The 20,888-nt window shown below is 37.2% G+C and overlaps 1 protein-coding gene, 23 non-coding genes and 2 pseudogenes across 24 annotated transcripts in view; 25 read left to right on the top strand and 1 right to left on the bottom strand.

Annotated features, from left to right (window-relative positions):
- Positions 1-20,888, bottom strand: part of adgra1b (adhesion G protein-coupled receptor A1b) — a 341,543-nt gene that overhangs the window by 32,663 nt on the left and 287,992 nt on the right. The gene's annotated exons all lie outside the window — the stretch shown is intronic.
- Positions 363-579, top strand: LOC141795859 (small nucleolar RNA U3). Its single transcript, XR_012598803.1, has one exon. It is a non-coding gene; the product is annotated as a small nucleolar RNA U3 (small nucleolar RNA).
- On the top strand, positions 1,126-1,342 carry LOC141795852 (small nucleolar RNA U3). Its single transcript, XR_012598796.1, has one exon. It is a non-coding gene; the product is annotated as a small nucleolar RNA U3 (small nucleolar RNA).
- LOC141795840 (small nucleolar RNA U3) lies at positions 1,893-2,109 on the top strand. The gene has a single exon (XR_012598784.1). It is a non-coding gene; the product is annotated as a small nucleolar RNA U3 (small nucleolar RNA).
- Positions 2,657-2,855, top strand: LOC141795874 (small nucleolar RNA U3; annotated as a pseudogene).
- LOC141795872 (small nucleolar RNA U3) lies at positions 3,408-3,624 on the top strand. Its single transcript, XR_012598816.1, has one exon. It is a non-coding gene; the product is annotated as a small nucleolar RNA U3 (small nucleolar RNA).
- LOC141795834 (small nucleolar RNA U3) lies at positions 4,169-4,385 on the top strand. Its single transcript, XR_012598778.1, has one exon. It is a non-coding gene; the product is annotated as a small nucleolar RNA U3 (small nucleolar RNA).
- LOC141795870 (small nucleolar RNA U3) lies at positions 4,931-5,147 on the top strand. The gene has a single exon (XR_012598814.1). It is a non-coding gene; the product is annotated as a small nucleolar RNA U3 (small nucleolar RNA).
- On the top strand, positions 5,696-5,912 carry LOC141795839 (small nucleolar RNA U3). The gene has a single exon (XR_012598783.1). It is a non-coding gene; the product is annotated as a small nucleolar RNA U3 (small nucleolar RNA).
- LOC141795857 (small nucleolar RNA U3) lies at positions 6,460-6,676 on the top strand. Its single transcript, XR_012598801.1, has one exon. It is a non-coding gene; the product is annotated as a small nucleolar RNA U3 (small nucleolar RNA).
- LOC141795851 (small nucleolar RNA U3) lies at positions 7,223-7,439 on the top strand. The gene has a single exon (XR_012598795.1). It is a non-coding gene; the product is annotated as a small nucleolar RNA U3 (small nucleolar RNA).
- On the top strand, positions 7,990-8,206 carry LOC141795838 (small nucleolar RNA U3). The gene has a single exon (XR_012598782.1). It is a non-coding gene; the product is annotated as a small nucleolar RNA U3 (small nucleolar RNA).
- On the top strand, positions 8,754-8,952 carry LOC141795873 (small nucleolar RNA U3; annotated as a pseudogene).
- Positions 9,505-9,721, top strand: LOC141795871 (small nucleolar RNA U3). The gene has a single exon (XR_012598815.1). It is a non-coding gene; the product is annotated as a small nucleolar RNA U3 (small nucleolar RNA).
- LOC141795833 (small nucleolar RNA U3) lies at positions 10,266-10,482 on the top strand. Its single transcript, XR_012598777.1, has one exon. It is a non-coding gene; the product is annotated as a small nucleolar RNA U3 (small nucleolar RNA).
- Positions 11,028-11,244, top strand: LOC141795868 (small nucleolar RNA U3). Its single transcript, XR_012598812.1, has one exon. It is a non-coding gene; the product is annotated as a small nucleolar RNA U3 (small nucleolar RNA).
- LOC141795855 (small nucleolar RNA U3) lies at positions 11,792-12,008 on the top strand. The gene has a single exon (XR_012598799.1). It is a non-coding gene; the product is annotated as a small nucleolar RNA U3 (small nucleolar RNA).
- On the top strand, positions 12,557-12,773 carry LOC141795848 (small nucleolar RNA U3). Its single transcript, XR_012598792.1, has one exon. It is a non-coding gene; the product is annotated as a small nucleolar RNA U3 (small nucleolar RNA).
- On the top strand, positions 13,321-13,537 carry LOC141795862 (small nucleolar RNA U3). The gene has a single exon (XR_012598806.1). It is a non-coding gene; the product is annotated as a small nucleolar RNA U3 (small nucleolar RNA).
- Positions 14,085-14,301, top strand: LOC141795850 (small nucleolar RNA U3). The gene has a single exon (XR_012598794.1). It is a non-coding gene; the product is annotated as a small nucleolar RNA U3 (small nucleolar RNA).
- On the top strand, positions 14,847-15,063 carry LOC141795832 (small nucleolar RNA U3). The gene has a single exon (XR_012598776.1). It is a non-coding gene; the product is annotated as a small nucleolar RNA U3 (small nucleolar RNA).
- On the top strand, positions 15,609-15,825 carry LOC141795845 (small nucleolar RNA U3). The gene has a single exon (XR_012598789.1). It is a non-coding gene; the product is annotated as a small nucleolar RNA U3 (small nucleolar RNA).
- On the top strand, positions 16,373-16,589 carry LOC141795842 (small nucleolar RNA U3). Its single transcript, XR_012598786.1, has one exon. It is a non-coding gene; the product is annotated as a small nucleolar RNA U3 (small nucleolar RNA).
- LOC141795854 (small nucleolar RNA U3) lies at positions 17,135-17,351 on the top strand. Its single transcript, XR_012598798.1, has one exon. It is a non-coding gene; the product is annotated as a small nucleolar RNA U3 (small nucleolar RNA).
- LOC141795861 (small nucleolar RNA U3) lies at positions 17,898-18,114 on the top strand. The gene has a single exon (XR_012598805.1). It is a non-coding gene; the product is annotated as a small nucleolar RNA U3 (small nucleolar RNA).
- On the top strand, positions 18,664-18,880 carry LOC141795844 (small nucleolar RNA U3). Its single transcript, XR_012598788.1, has one exon. It is a non-coding gene; the product is annotated as a small nucleolar RNA U3 (small nucleolar RNA).

The following is a 20,888-nucleotide window of genomic DNA, read 5'->3' as shown; positions in this document are numbered from 1 at the left end:
TTTTTTCTTCTATTGTTCCCTTTTTCATAATAACAGTAGATAGAAATTGAAGAAAAGACATACATTTTACTGTTCGTCAAATAAGAGACAGTACAAGTTTTAGTCTTACTGAGTTCAAGTCAGTGTGATTTCTTTACTTAATTTAATGGGGTATCTAGTCATTTGCAGTTTTACCTCCCATACAATGAACACAGTATGTTCATGTTTTGAAAATTCATTTCATCCTACTGGACAACAGTTGAGTTGTGGCTCAGATGATTTCATTGTGTTCATAAAGTTATTTTTTTGTGTGTCATGTTAGCACCATGGCAGTGCAGGCAGCGACCATCACATCAGTAGTGTGGTGAGAGCTCTGGAAAGTCAAGACTATACTTTCAGGGATCATTTCTATAGTTTGTGACTTGAGAAATGTGTTTCTAAAGTGTCTGGTCTCGCTAACCACGATGATGAGTTGCTGATACTCTTTCCTGAGCGTGAAGCAGGTAGAAAGACTTGAAGTGGTTCTTATGCTTTCTACTTTTGATGACTGTTCACTGTCTCCTCTGGAGACACTGAGGGACAGAGTATGATCAGAGTGGTGATCATATATGTTCACAATAAACAGAACTGAAATCCTTCCTGTTGTGTCACTAATTTCAAAGGATACATGGTATTATGTCACTGATGAGGTAACGCAGTGTTGCTGACAACAAACCAGTGCCTTCTCATTTGACGTTTTCCATGCCCGACTTGTTTCTTTTATTAAGGTTTTAACATATAAAACCCCTTTAATGAATTATTTTTATTCTTTTGTAACAATAAGAGCAGACAAAAATTGAAAAAGGCAAACATTCAACTGTGAGTCATATGAGAGAGTTTAAGTGGAAGTCTTTCTGTGTTCAAGTCAGTGTGATTTCTTTACTCAATTTAATGGGGTATCTAGGAATTTGCATTTGTACCTCCTATACAATTTAAACTATATGTTCATGTTTTGAAAATTCAATTCATCCTACTGGACAACAGTTGAGTTGTGGCTCAGATAATTTCCTTGTGTTCATAAACTTATTTATTGTGTGTCATGTTAGCACCATGGCAGTGGGGGCAGTGACCATCACATTAGTTTAGTGGTGAGAGCTCTGGAAAGTCAAGACTATACTTTCAGGGATCATTTCTATAGTTTGTGACTTGAGAAATGTGTTTCTAAAGTGTCTGGTCTCGCTAACCACGATAATGAGTTACTGATACTCTTTCCTGAGCGTGAAGCAGGTAGAAAGACTTGAAGTGATTCATATGCTTTCTACTTTTGATGACCGTTCACTGTCTCCTCTGGAGACACTGAGGGACAGAGTATGATCAGAGTGGTGATACTAGATGTTCACATAAACAAAACTTTTATCTTACCCGTCCTGTGTCTTTGATCAATTGTAAACATGGCATAATTTCATTGATGAGGTAATGCAGGGTTGCTGACACCAAACCTGTGCCTTTTAATTTGATGTTTTCCATGTGTCAGTCTTTTCTTTGATGAAGGTTTTGACATGTAAACCCTTTTTTATTTATTATTCCTTTGTACCGATAAGAGTAGATAAAAATTGAAAAAAAAAAAAGACATACATTAACCTGTTTGTCAAATAAGAGACAGTACAAGTTTTAGTCTTACTGAGTTCAAGTCAGTGTGATTTCTTTACTTAATTTAATGGGGTATTTAGTCATTTGCAGTTTTACCTCACATACAATGAACACAGTATGTTCATGTTTTGAAAATTCATTTCATCCCACTGGACAACAGTTGAGTTGTGGCTCAGATGATTTCCTTGTGTTCATAAAGTTATTTTTTTGTGTGTCATGTTAGCACCATGGCAGTGGAGGCAGCGACCATCACATCAGTAGAGTGGTGAGAGCTCTGGAAAGTCAAGACTATACTTTCAGGGATCATTTCTATAGTTTGTGACTTGAGAAATGTGTTTCTAAAGTGTCTGGTCTCGCTAACCACGATGATGAGTTGCTGATACTCTTTCCTGAGCGTGAAGCAGGTAGAAAGACTTGAAGTGATTCATATGCTTTCTTCCTTTGATGACCGTTCACTGTCTCCTCTGGAGACACTGAGGGACAGAGTATGATCAGAGTGGTGAAACTAGATGATCACATAAACAAAACTTTTATCTTACCCATCCTGTGTCTTTGATCTATTGGTCACATGGCATAATTTCATTGGTGAGGTAATGCAGAGTTGCTGACACCAAACCTGTGCCTCTTCATTTGATGTTTTCCATGCCTCAGTCTTTTCTTTGATGAAGGTTTATTAAGTACACCTTTTTTTTCTTCTATTGTTCCCTTTTTCATAATAACAGTAGATAGAAATTGAAGAAAAGACATACATTTTACTGTTCGTCAAATAAGAGACAGTACAAGTTTTAGTCTTACTGAGTTCAAGTCAGTGTGATTTCTTTACTTAATTTAATGGGGTATCTAGTCATTTGCAGTTTTACCTCCCATACAATGAACACAGTATATTCATGTTTAGAAAATTCATTTCATCCTACTGGACAACAGTTGAGTTGTGGCTCAGATGATTTCATTGTGTTCATAAAGTTATTTTTTTGTGTGTCATGTTAGCACCATGGCAGTGGAGGCAGCGACCATCACATCAGTAGAGTGGTGAGAGCTCTGGAAAGTCAAGACTATACTTTCAGGGATCATTTCTATAGTTTGTGACTTGAGAAATGTGTTTCTAAAGTGTCTGGTCTCGCTAACCACGATGATGAGTTGCTGATACTCTTTCCTGAGCGTGAAGCAGGTAGAAAGACTTGAAGTGATTCATATGCTTTCTACTTTTGATGACCGTTCACTGAGGGACAGAGTATGATCAGAGCGGTGATACTAGATGTTCGCAATAAACAAAACTTTTATCGTACCCGTCTTGTTGCTTACATCAATTGGACATATGGCATAGTGTCATTGATGAGGTAATGCAGAGTCGCTGATAACAAACTTGTGTTTATGATTTGATGCTTTCCATGCCACACTTTGTCCTTAATTAAAGATTGAGCAGGTGAACTTTTTTTTTTTTTTTTTTATGAAATTTTATTCTTGTAACAATAAAATTGGTTAAAAATCAAAAAGGCATACCTTTAACTGGAAGGCAAATGAGAAACCTTTTAAGTTTTTGTCTAACTGCATTTGTTCAAGTCAGTCTGACTTCTTTACTCAATTTAGTGGGCTATCTGGTTATTTGCAGTTTTAACTCCCATCCAATTAAAACAGTTTGTTCATGTTTTGAAAATTCAATAAAGCCTCTTGGACAACAGGTGAGTTATGGCTCTGATAATTTTCTTGTCTTAATCATCTTATTGTGCGTCACGTTAGCAACCATGAGAGTGGGGGCAACGACCATCACATCAGTAGTGTGGTGAGAGCTCTGGAAAGTCAAGACTATACTTTCAGGGATCATTTCTATAGTTTGTGACTTGAGAAATGTGTTTCTAAAGTGTCTGGTCTCGCTAACAACAATGATGAGTTACTGATACTCTTTCCTGAGCGTGAAGCAGGTAGAAAGACTTGAAGTGATTCATATGCTTTCTTCCTTTGATGACCGTTCACTGTCTCCTCTGGAGACACTGAGGGACAGAGTATGATCAGAGTGGTGATACTAGATGTTCACATAAACAAAACTTTTATCTTACCCATCCTGTGTCTTTGATCAATTGTAAACATGGCATAATTTCATTGGTGAGGTAATGCAGAGTTGCTGACACCAAATCTGTGCCTTTTAATTTGATGTTTTCCATGTGTCAGTCTTTTCTTTGATGAAGGTTTTGACATGTAAACCCTTTTTTATTTATTATTCCTTTGTACCGATAAGAGTAGATAAAAATTGAAGAAAAGACATACATTTTACTGTTCGTCAAATAAGAGACAGTACAAGTTTTAGTCTCAGTGAGTTTAAGTCATTGTGATTTCTTTACTTAATTTAATGGGGTATCTAGTCATTTGCAGTTTTACCTCCCATACAATGAACACAGTATGTTCATGTTTTGAAAATTCATTTCATCCTACTGGACAACAGTTGAGTTGTGGCTCAGATGATTTCATTGTGTTCATAAACTTATTTTCTGTGTGTCATGTTAGCACCATGGCAGTGGAGGCAGTGACCATCACATCAGTAGAGTGGTGAGAGCTCTGGAAAGTCAAGACTATACTTTCAGGGATCATTTCTATAGTTTGTGACTTGAGAAATGTGTTTCTAAAGTGTCTGGTCTCGCTAACCACGATGATGAGTTGCTGATACTCTTTCCTGAGCGTGAAGCAGGTAGAAAGACTTGAAGTGATTCATATGCTTTCTACTTTTGATGACCGTTCACTGTCTCCTCTGGAGACACTGAGGGACAGAGTATGATCAGAGTGGTGATACTAGATGTTCACATAAACAAAACTTTTATCTTACCCGTCCTGTGTCTTTGATCAATTGGTCACATGGCATAATTTCAATGATGAGGTAATGCAGAGTTGCTGACACCAAACCTGTGCCTCTTCATTTGATGTTTTTCATGCCTCAGTCTTTTCTTTGATGAAGGTTTATTAAGTACACCTTTTTTTCTACCATTGTTCCCTTTTTCATAATAAGAGTAGATAAATATTGAAAAAAAGACATACATTTAACTGTTCGTCAAATAAGAGACAGTACAAGTTTTAGTCTTACTGAGTTCAAGTCAGTGTGATTTCTTTACTTAATTTAATGGGGTATCTAGTCATTTGCAGTTTTACCTCACATACAATGAACACAGTATGTTCATGTTTTGAAAATTCATTTCATCCTACTGGACAACAGTTGAGTTGTGGCTCAGATAATTTCCTTGTGTTCATAAACTTATTTCTTGTGTGTCATGTTAGCACCATGACAGTGAAGGCAGTGACCATCACATCAGTAGTGTGGTGAGAGCTCTGGAAAGTCAAGACTATACTTTCAGGGATCATTTCTATAGTTTGTGACTTGAGAAATGTGTTTCTAAAGTGTCTGGTCTCGCTAACCATGATGATGAGTTGCTGATACTCTTTCCTGAGGGTGAAGCAGGTAGAAAGACTTGAAGTGATTCATATGCTTTCTACTTTTGATGACCGTTCACTGTCTCCTCTGGAGACACTGAGGGACAGAGTATGATCAGAGTGGTGATACTAGATGTTCACATAAACAAAATTTTTATCTTACCCGTCCTGTGTCTTTGATCTATTGGTCACATGGCATAATTTCATTGATGAGGTAATGCAGAGTTGCTGACACCAAAACTGTGCCTCTTCATTTGATGTTTTTCATGCCTCAGTCTTTTCTTTGATGAAGGTTTATTAAGTACACCTTTTTTTTTCTACCATTGTTCCCTTTTTCATAATAAGAGTAGATAAATATTGAAAAAAAGACATACATTTAACTGTTCGTCAAATAAGAGACAGTACAAGTTTTAGTCTTACTGAGTTCAAGTCAGTGTGATTTCTTTACTTAATTTAATGGGGTATCTAGTCATTTGCAGTTTTAACTCACATACAATGAACACAGTATGTTCATGTTTTGAAAATTCATTTCATCCTACTGGACAACAGTTGAGTTGTGGCTCAGATGATTTCCTTGTGTTCATAAAGTTATTTTTTTGTGTGTCATGTTAGCACCATGGCAGTGGAGGCAGCGACCATCACATTAGTTTAGTGGTGAGAGCTCTGGAAAGTCAAGACTATACTTTCAGGGATCATTTCTATAGTTTGTGACTTGAGAAATGTGTTTCTAAAGTGTCTGGTCTCGCTAACCACGATGATGAGTTGCTGATACTCTTTCCTGAGCGTGAAGCAGGTAGAAAGACTTGAAGTGATTCATATGCTTTCTTCCTTTGATGACCGTTCACTGTCTCCTCTGGAGACACTGAGGGACAGAGTATGATCAGAGTGGTGAAACTAGATGATCACATAAACAAAACTTTTCTCTTACCCGTCCTGTGTCTTTGATCTATTGGTCACATGGCATAATTTCATTGGTGAGGTAATGCAGAGTTGCTGACACCAAACCTGTGCCTCTTCATTTGATGTTTTCCATGCCTCAGTCTTTTCTTTGATGAAGGTTTATTAAGTACACCTTTTTTTTCTTCTATTGTTCCCTTTTTCATAATAACAGTAGATAGAAATTGAAGAAAAGACATACATTTTACTGTTCGTCAAATAAGAGACAGTACAAGTTTTAGTCTTACTGAGTTCAAGTCAGTGTGATTTCTTTACTTAATTTAATGGGGTATCTAGTCATTTGCAGTTTTACCTCCCATACAATGAACACAGTATGTTCATGTTTTGAAAATTCATTTCATCCTACTGGACAACAGTTGAGTTGTGGCTCAGATGATTTCATTGTGTTCATAAAGTTATTTTTTTGTGTGTCATGTTAGCACCATGGCAGTGCAGGCAGCGACCATCACATCAGTAGTGTGGTGAGAGCTCTGGAAAGTCAAGACTATACTTTCAGGGATCATTTCTATAGTTTGTGACTTGAGAAATGTGTTTCTAAAGTGTCTGGTCTCGCTAACCACGATGATGAGTTGCTGATACTCTTTCCTGAGCGTGAAGCAGGTAGAAAGACTTGAAGTGGTTCTTATGCTTTCTACTTTTGATGACTGTTCACTGTCTCCTCTGGAGACACTGAGGGACAGAGTATGATCAGAGTGGTGATCATATATGTTCACAATAAACAGAACTGAAATCCTTCCTGTTGTGTCACTAATTTCAAAGGATACATGGTATTATGTCACTGATGAGGTAACGCAGTGTTGCTGACAACAAACCAGTGCCTTCTCATTTGACGTTTTCCATGCCCGACTTGTTTCTTTTATTAAGGTTTTAACATATAAAACCCCTTTAATGAATTATTTTTATTCTTTTGTAACAATAAGAGCAGACAAAAATTGAAAAAGGCAAACATTCAACTGTGAGTCATATGAGAGAGTTTAAGTGGAAGTCTTTCTGTGTTCAAGTCAGTGTGATTTCTTTACTCAATTTAATGGGGTATCTAGGAATTTGCATTTGTACCTCCTATACAATTTAAACTATATGTTCATGTTTTGAAAATTCAATTCATCCTACTGGACAACAGTTGAGTTGTGGCTCAGATAATTTCCTTGTGTTCATAAACTTATTTATTGTGTGTCATGTTAGCACCATGGCAGTGGGGGCAGTGACCATCACATTAGTTTAGTGGTGAGAGCTCTGGAAAGTCAAGACTATACTTTCAGGGATCATTTCTATAGTTTGTGACTTGAGAAATGTGTTTCTAAAGTGTCTGGTCTCGCTAACCACGATAATGAGTTACTGATACTCTTTCCTGAGCGTGAAGCAGGTAGAAAGACTTGAAGTGATTCATATGCTTTCTACTTTTGATGACCGTTCACTGTCTCCTCTGGAGACACTGAGGGACAGAGTATGATCAGAGTGGTGATACTAGATGTTCACATAAACAAAACTTTTATCTTACCCGTCCTGTGTCTTTGATCAATTGTAAACATGGCATAATTTCATTGATGAGGTAATGCAGGGTTGCTGACACCAAACCTGTGCCTTTTAATTTGATGTTTTCCATGTGTCAGTCTTTTCTTTGATGAAGGTTTTGACATGTAAACCCTTTTTTATTTATTATTCCTTTGTACCGATAAGAGTAGATAAAAATTGAAAAAAAAAAAAGACATACATTAACCTGTTTGTCAAATAAGAGACAGTACAAGTTTTAGTCTTACTGAGTTCAAGTCAGTGTGATTTCTTTACTTAATTTAATGGGGTATTTAGTCATTTGCAGTTTTACCTCACATACAATGAACACAGTATGTTCATGTTTTGAAAATTCATTTCATCCCACTGGACAACAGTTGAGTTGTGGCTCAGATGATTTCCTTGTGTTCATAAAGTTATTTTTTTGTGTGTCATGTTAGCACCATGGCAGTGGAGGCAGCGACCATCACATCAGTAGAGTGGTGAGAGCTCTGGAAAGTCAAGACTATACTTTCAGGGATCATTTCTATAGTTTGTGACTTGAGAAATGTGTTTCTAAAGTGTCTGGTCTCGCTAACCACGATGATGAGTTGCTGATACTCTTTCCTGAGCGTGAAGCAGGTAGAAAGACTTGAAGTGATTCATATGCTTTCTTCCTTTGATGACCGTTCACTGTCTCCTCTGGAGACACTGAGGGACAGAGTATGATCAGAGTGGTGAAACTAGATGATCACATAAACAAAACTTTTATCTTACCCATCCTGTGTCTTTGATCTATTGGTCACATGGCATAATTTCATTGGTGAGGTAATGCAGAGTTGCTGACACCAAACCTGTGCCTCTTCATTTGATGTTTTCCATGCCTCAGTCTTTTCTTTGATGAAGGTTTATTAAGTACACCTTTTTTTTCTTCTATTGTTCCCTTTTTCATAATAACAGTAGATAGAAATTGAAGAAAAGACATACATTTTACTGTTCGTCAAATAAGAGACAGTACAAGTTTTAGTCTTACTGAGTTCAAGTCAGTGTGATTTCTTTACTTAATTTAATGGGGTATCTAGTCATTTGCAGTTTTACCTCCCATACAATGAACACAGTATATTCATGTTTAGAAAATTCATTTCATCCTACTGGACAACAGTTGAGTTGTGGCTCAGATGATTTCATTGTGTTCATAAAGTTATTTTTTTGTGTGTCATGTTAGCACCATGGCAGTGGAGGCAGCGACCATCACATCAGTAGAGTGGTGAGAGCTCTGGAAAGTCAAGACTATACTTTCAGGGATCATTTCTATAGTTTGTGACTTGAGAAATGTGTTTCTAAAGTGTCTGGTCTCGCTAACCACGATGATGAGTTGCTGATACTCTTTCCTGAGCGTGAAGCAGGTAGAAAGACTTGAAGTGATTCATATGCTTTCTACTTTTGATGACCGTTCACTGAGGGACAGAGTATGATCAGAGCGGTGATACTAGATGTTCGCAATAAACAAAACTTTTATCGTACCCGTCTTGTTGCTTACATCAATTGGACATATGGCATAGTGTCATTGATGAGGTAATGCAGAGTCGCTGATAACAAACTTGTGTTTATGATTTGATGCTTTCCATGCCACACTTTGTCCTTAATTAAAGATTGAGCAGGTGAACTTTTTTTTTTTTTTTTTTATGAAATTTTATTCTTGTAACAATAAAATTGGTTAAAAATCAAAAAGGCATACCTTTAACTGGAAGGCAAATGAGAAACCTTTTAAGTTTTTGTCTAACTGCATTTGTTCAAGTCAGTCTGACTTCTTTACTCAATTTAGTGGGCTATCTGGTTATTTGCAGTTTTAACTCCCATCCAATTAAAACAGTTTGTTCATGTTTTGAAAATTCAATAAAGCCTCTTGGACAACAGGTGAGTTATGGCTCTGATAATTTTCTTGTCTTAATCATCTTATTGTGCGTCACGTTAGCAACCATGAGAGTGGGGGCAACGACCATCACATCAGTAGTGTGGTGAGAGCTCTGGAAAGTCAAGACTATACTTTCAGGGATCATTTCTATAGTTTGTGACTTGAGAAATGTGTTTCTAAAGTGTCTGGTCTCGCTAACAACAATGATGAGTTACTGATACTCTTTCCTGAGCGTGAAGCAGGTAGAAAGACTTGAAGTGATTCATATGCTTTCTTCCTTTGATGACCGTTCACTGTCTCCTCTGGAGACACTGAGGGACAGAGTATGATCAGAGTGGTGATACTAGATGTTCACATAAACAAAACTTTTATCTTACCCATCCTGTGTCTTTGATCAATTGTAAACATGGCATAATTTCATTGGTGAGGTAATGCAGAGTTGCTGACACCAAATCTGTGCCTTTTAATTTGATGTTTTCCATGTGTCAGTCTTTTCTTTGATGAAGGTTTTGACATGTAAACCCTTTTTTATTTATTATTCCTTTGTACCGATAAGAGTAGATAAAAATTGAAGAAAAGACATACATTTTACTGTTCGTCAAATAAGAGACAGTACAAGTTTTAGTCTCAGTGAGTTTAAGTCATTGTGATTTCTTTACTTAATTTAATGGGGTATCTAGTCATTTGCAGTTTTACCTCCCATACAATGAACACAGTATGTTCATGTTTTGAAAATTCATTTCATCCTACTGGACAACAGTTGAGTTGTGGCTCAGATGATTTCATTGTGTTCATAAACTTATTTTCTGTGTGTCATGTTAGCACCATGGCAGTGGAGGCAGCGACCATCACATCAGTAGAGTGGTGAGAGCTCTGGAAAGTCAAGACTATACTTTCAGGGATCATTTCTATAGTTTGTGACTTGAGAAATGTGTTTCTAAAGTGTCTGGTCTCGCTAACCACGATGATGAGTTGCTGATACTCTTTCCTGAGCGTGAAGCAGGTAGAAAGACTTGAAGTGATTCATATGCTTTCTACTTTTGATGACCGTTCACTGTCTCCTCTGGAGACACTGAGGGACAGAGTATGATCAGAGTGGTGATACTAGATGTTCACATAAACAAAACTTTTATCTTACCCGTCCTGTGTCTTTGATCAATTGGTCACATGGCATAATTTCAATGATGAGGTAATGCAGAGTTGCTGACACCAAACCTGTGCCTCTTCATTTGATGTTTTTCATGCCTCAGTCTTTTCTTTGATGAAGGTTTATTAAGTACACCTTTTTTTCTACCATTGTTCCCTTTTTCATAATAAGAGTAGATAAATATTGAAAAAAAGACATACATTTAACTGTTCGTCAAATAAGAGACAGTACAAGTTTTAGTCTTACTGAGTTCAAGTCAGTGTGATTTCTTTACTTAATTTAATGGGGTATCTAGTCATTTGCAGTTTTACCTCACATACAATGAACACAGTATGTTCATGTTTTGAAAATTCATTTCATCCTACTGGACAACAGTTGAGTTGTGGCTCAGATAATTTCCTTGTGTTCATAAACTTATTTCTTGTGTGTCATGTTAGCACCATGACAGTGAAGGCAGTGACCATCACATCAGTAGTGTGGTGAGAGCTCTGGAAAGTCAAGACTATACTTTCAGGGATCATTTCTATAGTTTGTGACTTGAGAAATGTGTTTCTAAAGTGTCTGGTCTCGCTAACCATGATGATGAGTTGCTGATACTCTTTCCTGAGGGTGAAGCAGGTAGAAAGACTTGAAGTGATTCATATGCTTTCTACTTTTGATGACCGTTCACTGTCTCCTCTGGAGACACTGAGGGACAGAGTATGATCAGAGTGGTGATACTAGATGTTCACATAAACAAAATTTTTATCTTACCCGTCCTGTGTCTTTGATCTATTGGTCACATGGCATAATTTCATTGATGAGGTAATGCAGAGTTGCTGACACCAAAACTGTGCCTCTTCATTTGATGTTTTTCATGCCTCAGTCTTTTCTTTGATGAAGGTTTATTAAGTACACCTTTTTTTTCTACCATTGTTCCCTTTTTCATAATAAGAGTAGATAAATATTGAAAAAAAGACATACATTTAACTGTTCGTCAAATAAGAGACAGTACAAGTTTTAGTCTTACTGAGTTCAAGTCAGTGTGATTTCTTTACTTAATTTAATGGGGTATCTAGTCATTTGCAGTTTTAACTCACATACAATGAACACAGTATGTTCATGTTTTGAAAATTCATTTCATCCTACTGGACAACAGTTGAGTTGTGGCTCAGATGATTTCATTGTGTTCATAAAGTTATTTTTTTGTGTGTCATGTTAGCACCATGGCAGTGGAGGCAGCGACCATCACATTAGTTTAGTGGTGAGAGCTCTGGAAAGTCAAGACTATACTTTCAGGGATCATTTCTATAGTTTGTGACTTGAGAAATGTGTTTCTAAAGTGTCTGGTCTCGCTAACCATGATGATGAGTTGCTGATACTCTTTCCTGAGCGTGAAGCAGGTAGAAAGACTTGAAGTGATTCATATGCTTTCTACTTTTGATGACCGTTCACTGTCTCCTCTGGAGACACTGATGGACAGAGTATGATCAGAGTGGTGATACTAGATGTTCACAATAAACAAAACTGTTATCTTACCCGTCCTGTTGCTTACATCAATTGGACATATGGCATAGTGTCATTGATGAGGTAATGCAGAGATGATGATAACAAACTTGTGTTTATGATTTGATGCTTTCCATGCCACACTTTGTCCTTAATTAAAGATTGAGCAGGTGAACTTTTTTTTTTTTTAATGAAATTTTATTCTTGTAACAATAAAATTGGTTAAAAATCAAAAAGGCATACCTTTAACTGGAAGGCAAATGAGAAACCTTTTAAGTTTATGTCTAACTGCATTTGTTCAAGTCAGTCTGACTTCTTTACTCAATTTAGTGGGCTATCTGGTTATTTGCATTTTTAACTCCCATCCAATTAAAACAGTTTGTTCATGTTTTGAAAATTCAATAAAGCCTCTTGGACAACAGGTGAGTTATGGCTCTGATAATTTTCTTGTCTTAATCATCTTATTGTGCGTCATGTTAGCAACCATGAGAGTGGGGGCAACGACCATCACATCAGTAGAGTGGTGAGAGCTCTGGAAAGTCAAGACTATACTTTCAGGGATCATTTCTATAGTTTGTGACTTGAGAAATGTGTTGCTAAAGTGTCTGGTCTCGCTAACCACGATGATGAGTTGCTGATACTCTTTCCTGAGCGTGAAGCAGGTAGAAAGACTTGAAGTGATTCAGTTGCTTTCTACTTTTAATGACCGTTCACTGTCTCCTCTGGAGACACTGAGGGACAGAGTATGATCAGAGTGGTGATACTAGATGTTCACATAAACAAAACTTTTATCTTACACGTCCTGTGTCTTTGATCTATTGGTCACATGGCATAATTTCATTGATGAGGTAATGCAGAGTTGCTGACACCAAATCTGTGCCTTTTAATTTGATGTTTTCCATGCGTCAGTCTTTTCTTTGATGAAGGTTTTGACATGTAAACCCTTTTTTATTTATTATTCCTTTGTACCGATAAGAGTAGATAAAAATTGAAAAAAAAAGACATACATTAACCTGTTTGTCAAATAAGAGACAGTACAAGTTTTAGTCTTACTGAGTTCAAGTCAGTGTGATTTCTTTACTTAATTTAATGGGGTATCTAGTCATTTGCAGTTTTACCTCACATACAATGAACACAGTATGTTCATGTTTTGAAAATTCATTTCATCCCACTGGACAACAGTTGAGTTGTGGCTCAGATGATTTCATTGTGTTCATAAAGTTATTTTTTTGTGTGTCATGTTAGCACCATGAAAGTGGGGTCAGTGACCATCACATTAGTAGTGTGGTGAGAGCTCTGGAAAGTCAAGACTATACTTTCAGGGATCATTTCTATAGTTTGTGACTTGAGGAATGTGTTTCTTAAGTGTCTGGTCTCGCTAACCACGATGATGAGTTGCTGATACTCTTTCCTGAGCGTGAAGCAGGTAGAAAGACTTGAAGTGATTCATATGCTTTCTTCCTTTGATGACCGTTCACTGTCTCCTCTGGAGACACTGGGGAACAGAGTATGATCAGAGTGGTGATACTAGATGTTCACAATAAACAAAACTGTTATCTTACCCATCCTGTGTCTTTGATCTATTGATAACATGGCATAATTTCATTGGTGAGGTAATGCAGAGTTGCTGACACCAAACCTGTGCCTTTTCATTTGATGTTTTCCATGCCTCAGTCTTTTCTTTGATTAAAGTTTATTAAGTACACCTTTTTTTTCTTCTATTGTTCCCTTTTTCATAATAACAGTAGATAGAAATTGAAGAAAAGACATACATTTTACTGTTCGTCAAATAAGAGACAGTACAAGTTTTAGTCTTACTGAGTTCAAGTCATTGTGATTTCTATACTTAATTTAATGGGGTATCTAGTCATTTGCAGTTTTACCTCACATACAATGAACACAGTATGTTCATGTTTTGAAAATTCATTTCATCCTACTGGACAACGGTTGAGTTGTGGCTCAGATAATTTCCTTGTGTTCATAAACTTATTTCTTGTGTGTCATATTAGCACCACGACAGTGGGGGCAGCGACCATCACATTAGTAGTGTGGTGAGAGCTCTGGAAAGTCAAGACTATACTTTCAGGGATCATTTCTATAGTTTGTGACTTGAGAAATGTGTTTCTAATGTGTCTGGTCTCGCTCACCACGATGATGAGTTGCTGATACTCTTTCCTGAGCGTGAAGCAGGTAGAAAGACTTGAAGTGATTCATATGCTTTCTACTTTTGATGACCGTTCACTGTCTCCTCTGGAGACACTGAGGGACAGAGTATGATCAGAGTGGTGATACTAGATGTTCACATAAACAAAACTTTTATCTTACCCGTCCTGTGTCTTTGATCTATTGATAACATGGCATAATTTCATTGATGAGGTAATGCAGAGTTGCTGACACCAAACCTGTGCCTCTTCATTTGATGCTTTCCATGCCACACTTTGTCCTTAATTAAAGATTGAGCAGGTGAACTATTTTTTTTAATGAAATTTTATTCTTGTAACAATAAAATTGGTTAAAAATCAAAAAGGCATACCTTTAACTGGAAGGCAAATGAGAAACCTTTTAAGTTTATGTCTAACTGCATTTGTTAAAGTCAGTCTGACTTCTTTACTTAATTTAGTGGGCTATCCGGTTATTTGCAGTTTTTACTCCCACCCAATTAAAACAGTTTGTTCATGTTTTGAAAATTCAATTTAGCCTCTTGGACAACAGGTGAGTTATGGCTCTGATAATTTTCTTGTCTTAATCATCTTATTGTGCGTCACGTTAGCAACCATGAGAGTGGGGGCAACGACCTTCACATCAGTAGAGTGGTGAGCGCTCTGGAAAGTCAAGACTATACTTTCAGGGATCATTTCTATAGTTTGTGACTTGAGAAATGTGTTTCTAAAGTGTCTGGTCTCGCTAACCACGATGATGAGTTGCTGATACTCTTTCCTGAGCGTGAAGCAGGTAGAAAGACTTGAAGTGATTCATATGCTTTCTACTTTTGATGACCGTTCACTGTCTCCTCTGGAGACACTGAGGGACAGAGTATGATCAGAGTGGTGATCCTAGATGTTCGCAATAAACAAAACTGTTATCTTACCCGTCCTGTTGCTTACATCAATTGGACATATGGCATAGTGTCATTGATGAGGTAATGCAGAGTTGATGATAACAAACTTGTGTTTATGATTTGATGCTTTCCATGCCACACTTTGTCCTTAATTAAAGATTGAGCAGGTGAACTATTTTTTTTTATGAAATTTTATTCTTGTAACAATAAAATTGGTTAAAAATCAAAAAGGCATACCTTTAACTGGAAGGCAAATGAGAAACCTTTTAAGTTTATGTCTAACTGCATTTGTTAAAGTCAGTCTGACTTCTTTACTTAATTTAGTGGGCTATCCGGTTATTTGCAGTTTTTACTCCCACCCAATTGAAACAGTTTGTTCATGTTTTGAAAATTCAATTTAGCCTCTTGGACAACAGGTGAGTTATGGCTCTGATAATTTTCTTGTCTTAATCATCTTATTGTGCGTCACGTTAGCAACCATGAGAGTGGGGGCAACGACCTTCACATCAGTAGAGTGGTGAGCGCTCTGGAAAGTCAAGACTATACTTTCAGGGATCATTTCTATAGTTTGTGACTTGAGAAATGTGTTTCTAAAGTGTCTGGTCTCGCTAACCACGATGATGAGTTGCTGATACTCTTTCCTGAGCGTGAAGCAGGTAGAAAGACTTGAAGAGATTCATATGCTTTCTACTTTTGATGACCGTTCACTGTCTCCTCTGGAGACACTGAGGGACAGAGTATGATCAGAGTGGTGATTATATATGTTCACATAAACAAAACTTTAATCTTACCCATCCTGTGTCTTTGATCAATTGTAAACATGGCATAATTTCATTGGTGAGGTAATGCAGGGTTGCTGACACCAAACCTGTGCCTCTTCATTTGATGTTTTTCATGCCTCAGTCTTTTCTTTGGTGAAGGTTTATTAAGTACACCTTTTTTTTCTACCATTGTTCCCTTTTTCATAATAAGAGTAGATAAATATTGAAAAAAAGACATACATTTAACTGTTCGTCAAATAAGAGACAGTACAAGTTTTAGTCTTACTGAGTTCAAGTCAGTGTGATTTCTTTACTTAATTTAATGGGGTATCTAGTCATTTGCAGTTTTACCTCACATACAATGAACACAGTATGTTCATGTTTTGAAAATTCATTTCATCCTACTGGACAACAGTTGAGTTGTGGCTCAGATGATTTCATTGTGTTCATAAAGTTATTTTTTTGTGTGTCATGTTAGCACCATGGCAGTGGAGGCAGCGACCATCACATTAGTTTAGTGGTGAGAGCTCTGGAAAGTCAAGACTATACTTTCAGGGATCATTTCTATAGTTTGTGACTTGAGAAATGTGTTTCTAAAGTGTCTGGTCTCGCTAACCACGATGATGAGTTGCTGATACTCTTTCCTGAGCGTGAAGCAGGTAGAAAGACTTGAAGTGATTCATATCCTTTCTTCCTTTGATGACCGTTCACTGTCTCCTCTGGAGACACTGAGGGACAGAGTATGATCAGAGTGGTGATACTAGATGTTCACATAAACAAAACTTTTATCTTACCTGTCCTGTGTCTTTGATCTATTGATAACATGGCATAATTTCATTGGTGAGGTAATGCAGAGTTAGTGACACCAAACCTGTGCCTTTTCATTTGATGTTTTCCATGCCTCAGTCTTTTCTTTGATTAAGGTTTATTAAGTACACCTTTTTTTCTTCTATTGTTCCCTTTTTCATAATAACAGTAGATAGAAATTGAAGAAAAGACATTCATTTTACTGTTCGTCAAATAAGAGACAGTACAAGTTTTAGTCTCACTGAGTTTAAGTCAGTGTGATTTCTTTACTTAATTTAATGGGGTATCTAGTCATTTGCAGTTTTACCTCCCATACAATTTAAACTGTATGTTCATGTTTTGAAAATTCATTTCATCCTACTGGACAACAGTTGAGTTGTGGCTCAGATAATTTCCTTGTGTTCATAAACTTATTTTTTGTGTGTCATATTAGCACCATGACAGTGGGGGCAGCGACAATCACATTAGTTTAGTGGTGAGAGCTCTGGAAAGTCAAGACTATACTTTCAGGGATCATTTCTATAGTTTGTGACTTGAGAAATGTGTTTCTAAAGTGTCTGGTCTCGCTAACCACGATGATGAGTTGCTGATACTCTTTCCTGAGTGTGAAGCAGGTAGAAAGACTTGAAGTGATTCATATGCTTTCTTCCTTTGATGACCGTTCACTGTCTCCTCTGGAGACACTGAGGGACAGAGTATGATCAGAGTGGTGATACTAGATGTTCATATAAACAAAACTTTAATCTTACCCATCCTGTGTCTTTGATCAATTGTAAACATGGCATAATTTCATTGGTGAGGTAATGCAGAGTTGCTGACACCAAACCTCTGCCTTTTAATTTGATGTTTTCCATGCGTCAGTCTTTTCTTTGATGAAGGTTTAGACATGTAAACCCTTTTTTATTTATTATTCCTTTGTACTGATAAGAGTAGATAAAAATTGAAAAAAAAAAGAGACAGACATTAACCTGTTTGTCAAATAAGAGACAGTACAAGTTTTAGTCTCACTGAGTTCAAGTCAGTGTGATTTCTTTACTTAATTTAATGGGGTGTCTAGTAATTTGCTTTTTTGTCTCCCATACAATTTAAACTGTATGTTCATGTTGTGAAAATTCAATTCATCCTACTGGACAACAGTTGAGTTGTGGCTCATATAACTTTCTAGTACTAAACTTATCAATTCTGTGTCATATTAGCACCATGACAATGGAGGCAGCGACCATCACATCAGTAGTGTGGTGAGAGCTCTGGAAAGTCAAGACTATACTTTCAGGGATCATTTCTATAGTTTGTGACTTGAGAAATGTGTTTCTAAAGTGTCTGGTCTCGCTAACCACGATGATGAGTTGCTGATACTCTTTCCTGAGTGTGAAGCAGGTAGAAAGACTTGAAGAGATTCATATGCTTTCTTCCTTTGATGACCGTTCACTGTCTCCTCTGGAGACACTGAGGGACAGAGTATGATCAGAGTGGTGATTATATATGTTCACATAAACAAAACTTTAATCTTACCCATCCTGTGTCTTTGATCAATTGTAAACATGGCATAATTTCATTGGTGAGGTAATGCAGAGTTGCTGACACTAAACCTGTGCCTTTTCATTTGATGTTTTCCATGCCTCAGTCTTTTCTTTGATGAAGGTTTATTAAGTTCACCTTATTTTTTCTACTATTGTTCCCTTTTTCATAAAAAGAGTAGATAAAAATTGAAAAAAAAGACATACATTTAACCTGTAAGTCAAATAAGAGACAGTACAAGTTTTAGTCTTACTGAGTTCAAGTCAGTGTGATTTCTTTACTTAATTTAATGGGGTATCTAGTCATTTGCAGTTTTACCTCCCATACAATTTAAACTGTATGTTCATGTTTTGAAAATTCATTTCATCCTACTGGACAACAGTTGAGTTGTGGCTCAGATAATTTCCTTGTGTTCATAAACTTATTTTTTGTGTGTCATGTTAGCACCATGACAGTGGAGGCAGCGACCATCACATTAGTTTAGTGGTTAGCGCTCTGGAAAGTCAAGACTATACTTTCAGGGATCATTTCTATAGTTTGTGACTTGAGAAATGCGTTTCTAAAGTGTCTGGTCTCGCTAACCACGATGATGAGTTGCTGATACTCTTTCCTGAGCGTGAAGCAGGTAGAAAGACTTGAAGTGATTCATATCCTTTCTACTTTTGATGACCGTTCACTGTCTCCTCTGGAGACACTGAGGGACAGAGTATGATCAGAGTGGTAGTGGATAATTGTCAATGTGAAACAGTATTTAAGTCCCTTGTTGTGTATGTGGTTTCCTGTTGTTTCAAAGCCAGTTGCAAAATAGATATGCAGCTTTAAGCTTGCTAACTTCAGTTGGTGAACTTGGGTCTTTTTTTGCTATAAATGACCACCAAGAGTTGGATATCATGACCCTTCCTGAATTTCATACTCTCAACAATGCAAAAAAATTTATGTCAGAGATTTGTTGGTCCAAACACTATCGGTCAGCAGTCATGACATAGGCTTCAATGACTGCAACCCCACCTTTGCCTGTTTTAGACTTACCCAGTTCTTGTTTTTTGATTCCAACAGTCTCAGAATTTTACCATAAATGTCACTGCAGACCTGCTCTTTTAAAGATGGGCCTTTTTGTTCCACAGAAAGATGCTTGTTGTGAGGAACAAACAATGTTTCTCTCCTCTTTAAGCCAGCAGACTCCGTCAACAAACACAGCAAACCCCTTAATTTGCTGACCTGCTGCTGCCTCACTTGGTCAGTCTGTCTTTTGTGTTGTGTGACTTTGATATTTTAAATGGTTCATGATCAAAGACAATACCAGTGAGAGGCAGGATAACAAAATCGCACTAACTGATGGAGGCTGTGAGAGACAAGAAGCTTCTGTATCCTTGGAGGTAAAATGACAGTTTCTGTCAGTGGAGTCTGGTGGATTAAAGACAGAAATGAACCTATAATTCAGGTTTTAAAATTCATTTTTTAGTCTGTCTCTGTCAGGATCCTTTCTGTAATGTTGTCAGAAATCAAAAATAACAACTGGATCCTGAAAGCCTGTAATAGGGCCTCATTCAAAACACCTCCCTAACAAATTCCCCTAGTAGCATGGCTTAAATATAAAGAACCATATTATTTTGCTCACTTATTTTTCGGAGCTACCTGCATCCTCTTGTCTTAAATATAAACTTATGCACTTTAATTCCTTCGACTTATTACTTCCACCCTTGCTGCACCACGACCTAAAAATAGTGAGGTACCAGCGGGCAAAGGAGCATTTCTCTGACCTGTTTCCAAATCTGTTCTGACATCCCAAATCTCCATGTCCCTCCTCAAGTCTCACTAAGTCGTTCATAACTGTGGGCTGCAGAGACAGACAGAGGCACCACCCATGTGACCGCACACTGATTGCACAGGGTCACAAAGTCCAACTGCAGGGACACACCGCTGCATCACAAAATGGATTCTGGCTCCTCCAACATCCATCATCGTCTGCGGCAGTAGACGCTTTTGTGTGTCATTAATTTATCAGATGATCCACAGAGATTTTGGACAGCAATGTTTTTATCTATGTCTATTTATATTTTGGAGACAAAAAGGTTGAGCCTTTCTCACAGTGAGCCAAACAGATAAAACCTTCAAAGATGACTCACACAAACTGCACCAGTATACATGTAGCAATCAGGATTCAGGAATACACACAAATTCACCCAATTACAACGCCTCTTCCATGACCTTGCAATGACAAATAGGGCTGGGATGATATGCTATTCTTGCAATTCAATTCTGTTAAGATTTGTGGGGTGCCGATTCAATTTAAATGGCTTTTCTTCGTATTTACATTTTTTTGTGATTTTTTGTTTGCTTTAGTTAAATTTTCCAGACCATGAAAAAGTTAAATGATGATAATTATGTCTACAGACTGTATCAGGTGCCATATTTTCCCATAAAATGCACATCACATGAGTCAGAGAGAAACATTTCACCCTCTGTTGGAGAAAAGTAGTAACATTTTCCAATCCAGTTTATAAACAAAGACTGAAATAAAGAATATGAATTCGGAAAAAGGAACAAACAATTTTTTGACAAAGAATCCTGATTTTGATATTGTCAAACAAAATATCCCGAAATATCGATTTTCAATTTTTTTTCCCACCTCTAATGACAAAGCCAACACTCAATGTCGTCTTGTGTCTTGAACCCGTCCACCGAACCCCTAGATGTCTCACTCAAGCATTTGACTCGGTTGCGTACGGT

This window comes from Halichoeres trimaculatus, unplaced genomic scaffold, assembly GCF_033239565.1.
Source record: "Halichoeres trimaculatus isolate MK-OKI-2021-1 unplaced genomic scaffold, fHalTri1.1 fHalTri1_scaffold_8, whole genome shotgun sequence".
Lineage (NCBI taxonomy): Eukaryota > Metazoa > Chordata > Actinopteri > Labriformes > Labridae > Halichoeres > Halichoeres trimaculatus.
This window is presented reverse-complemented; position numbering and strand designations above follow the sequence as displayed.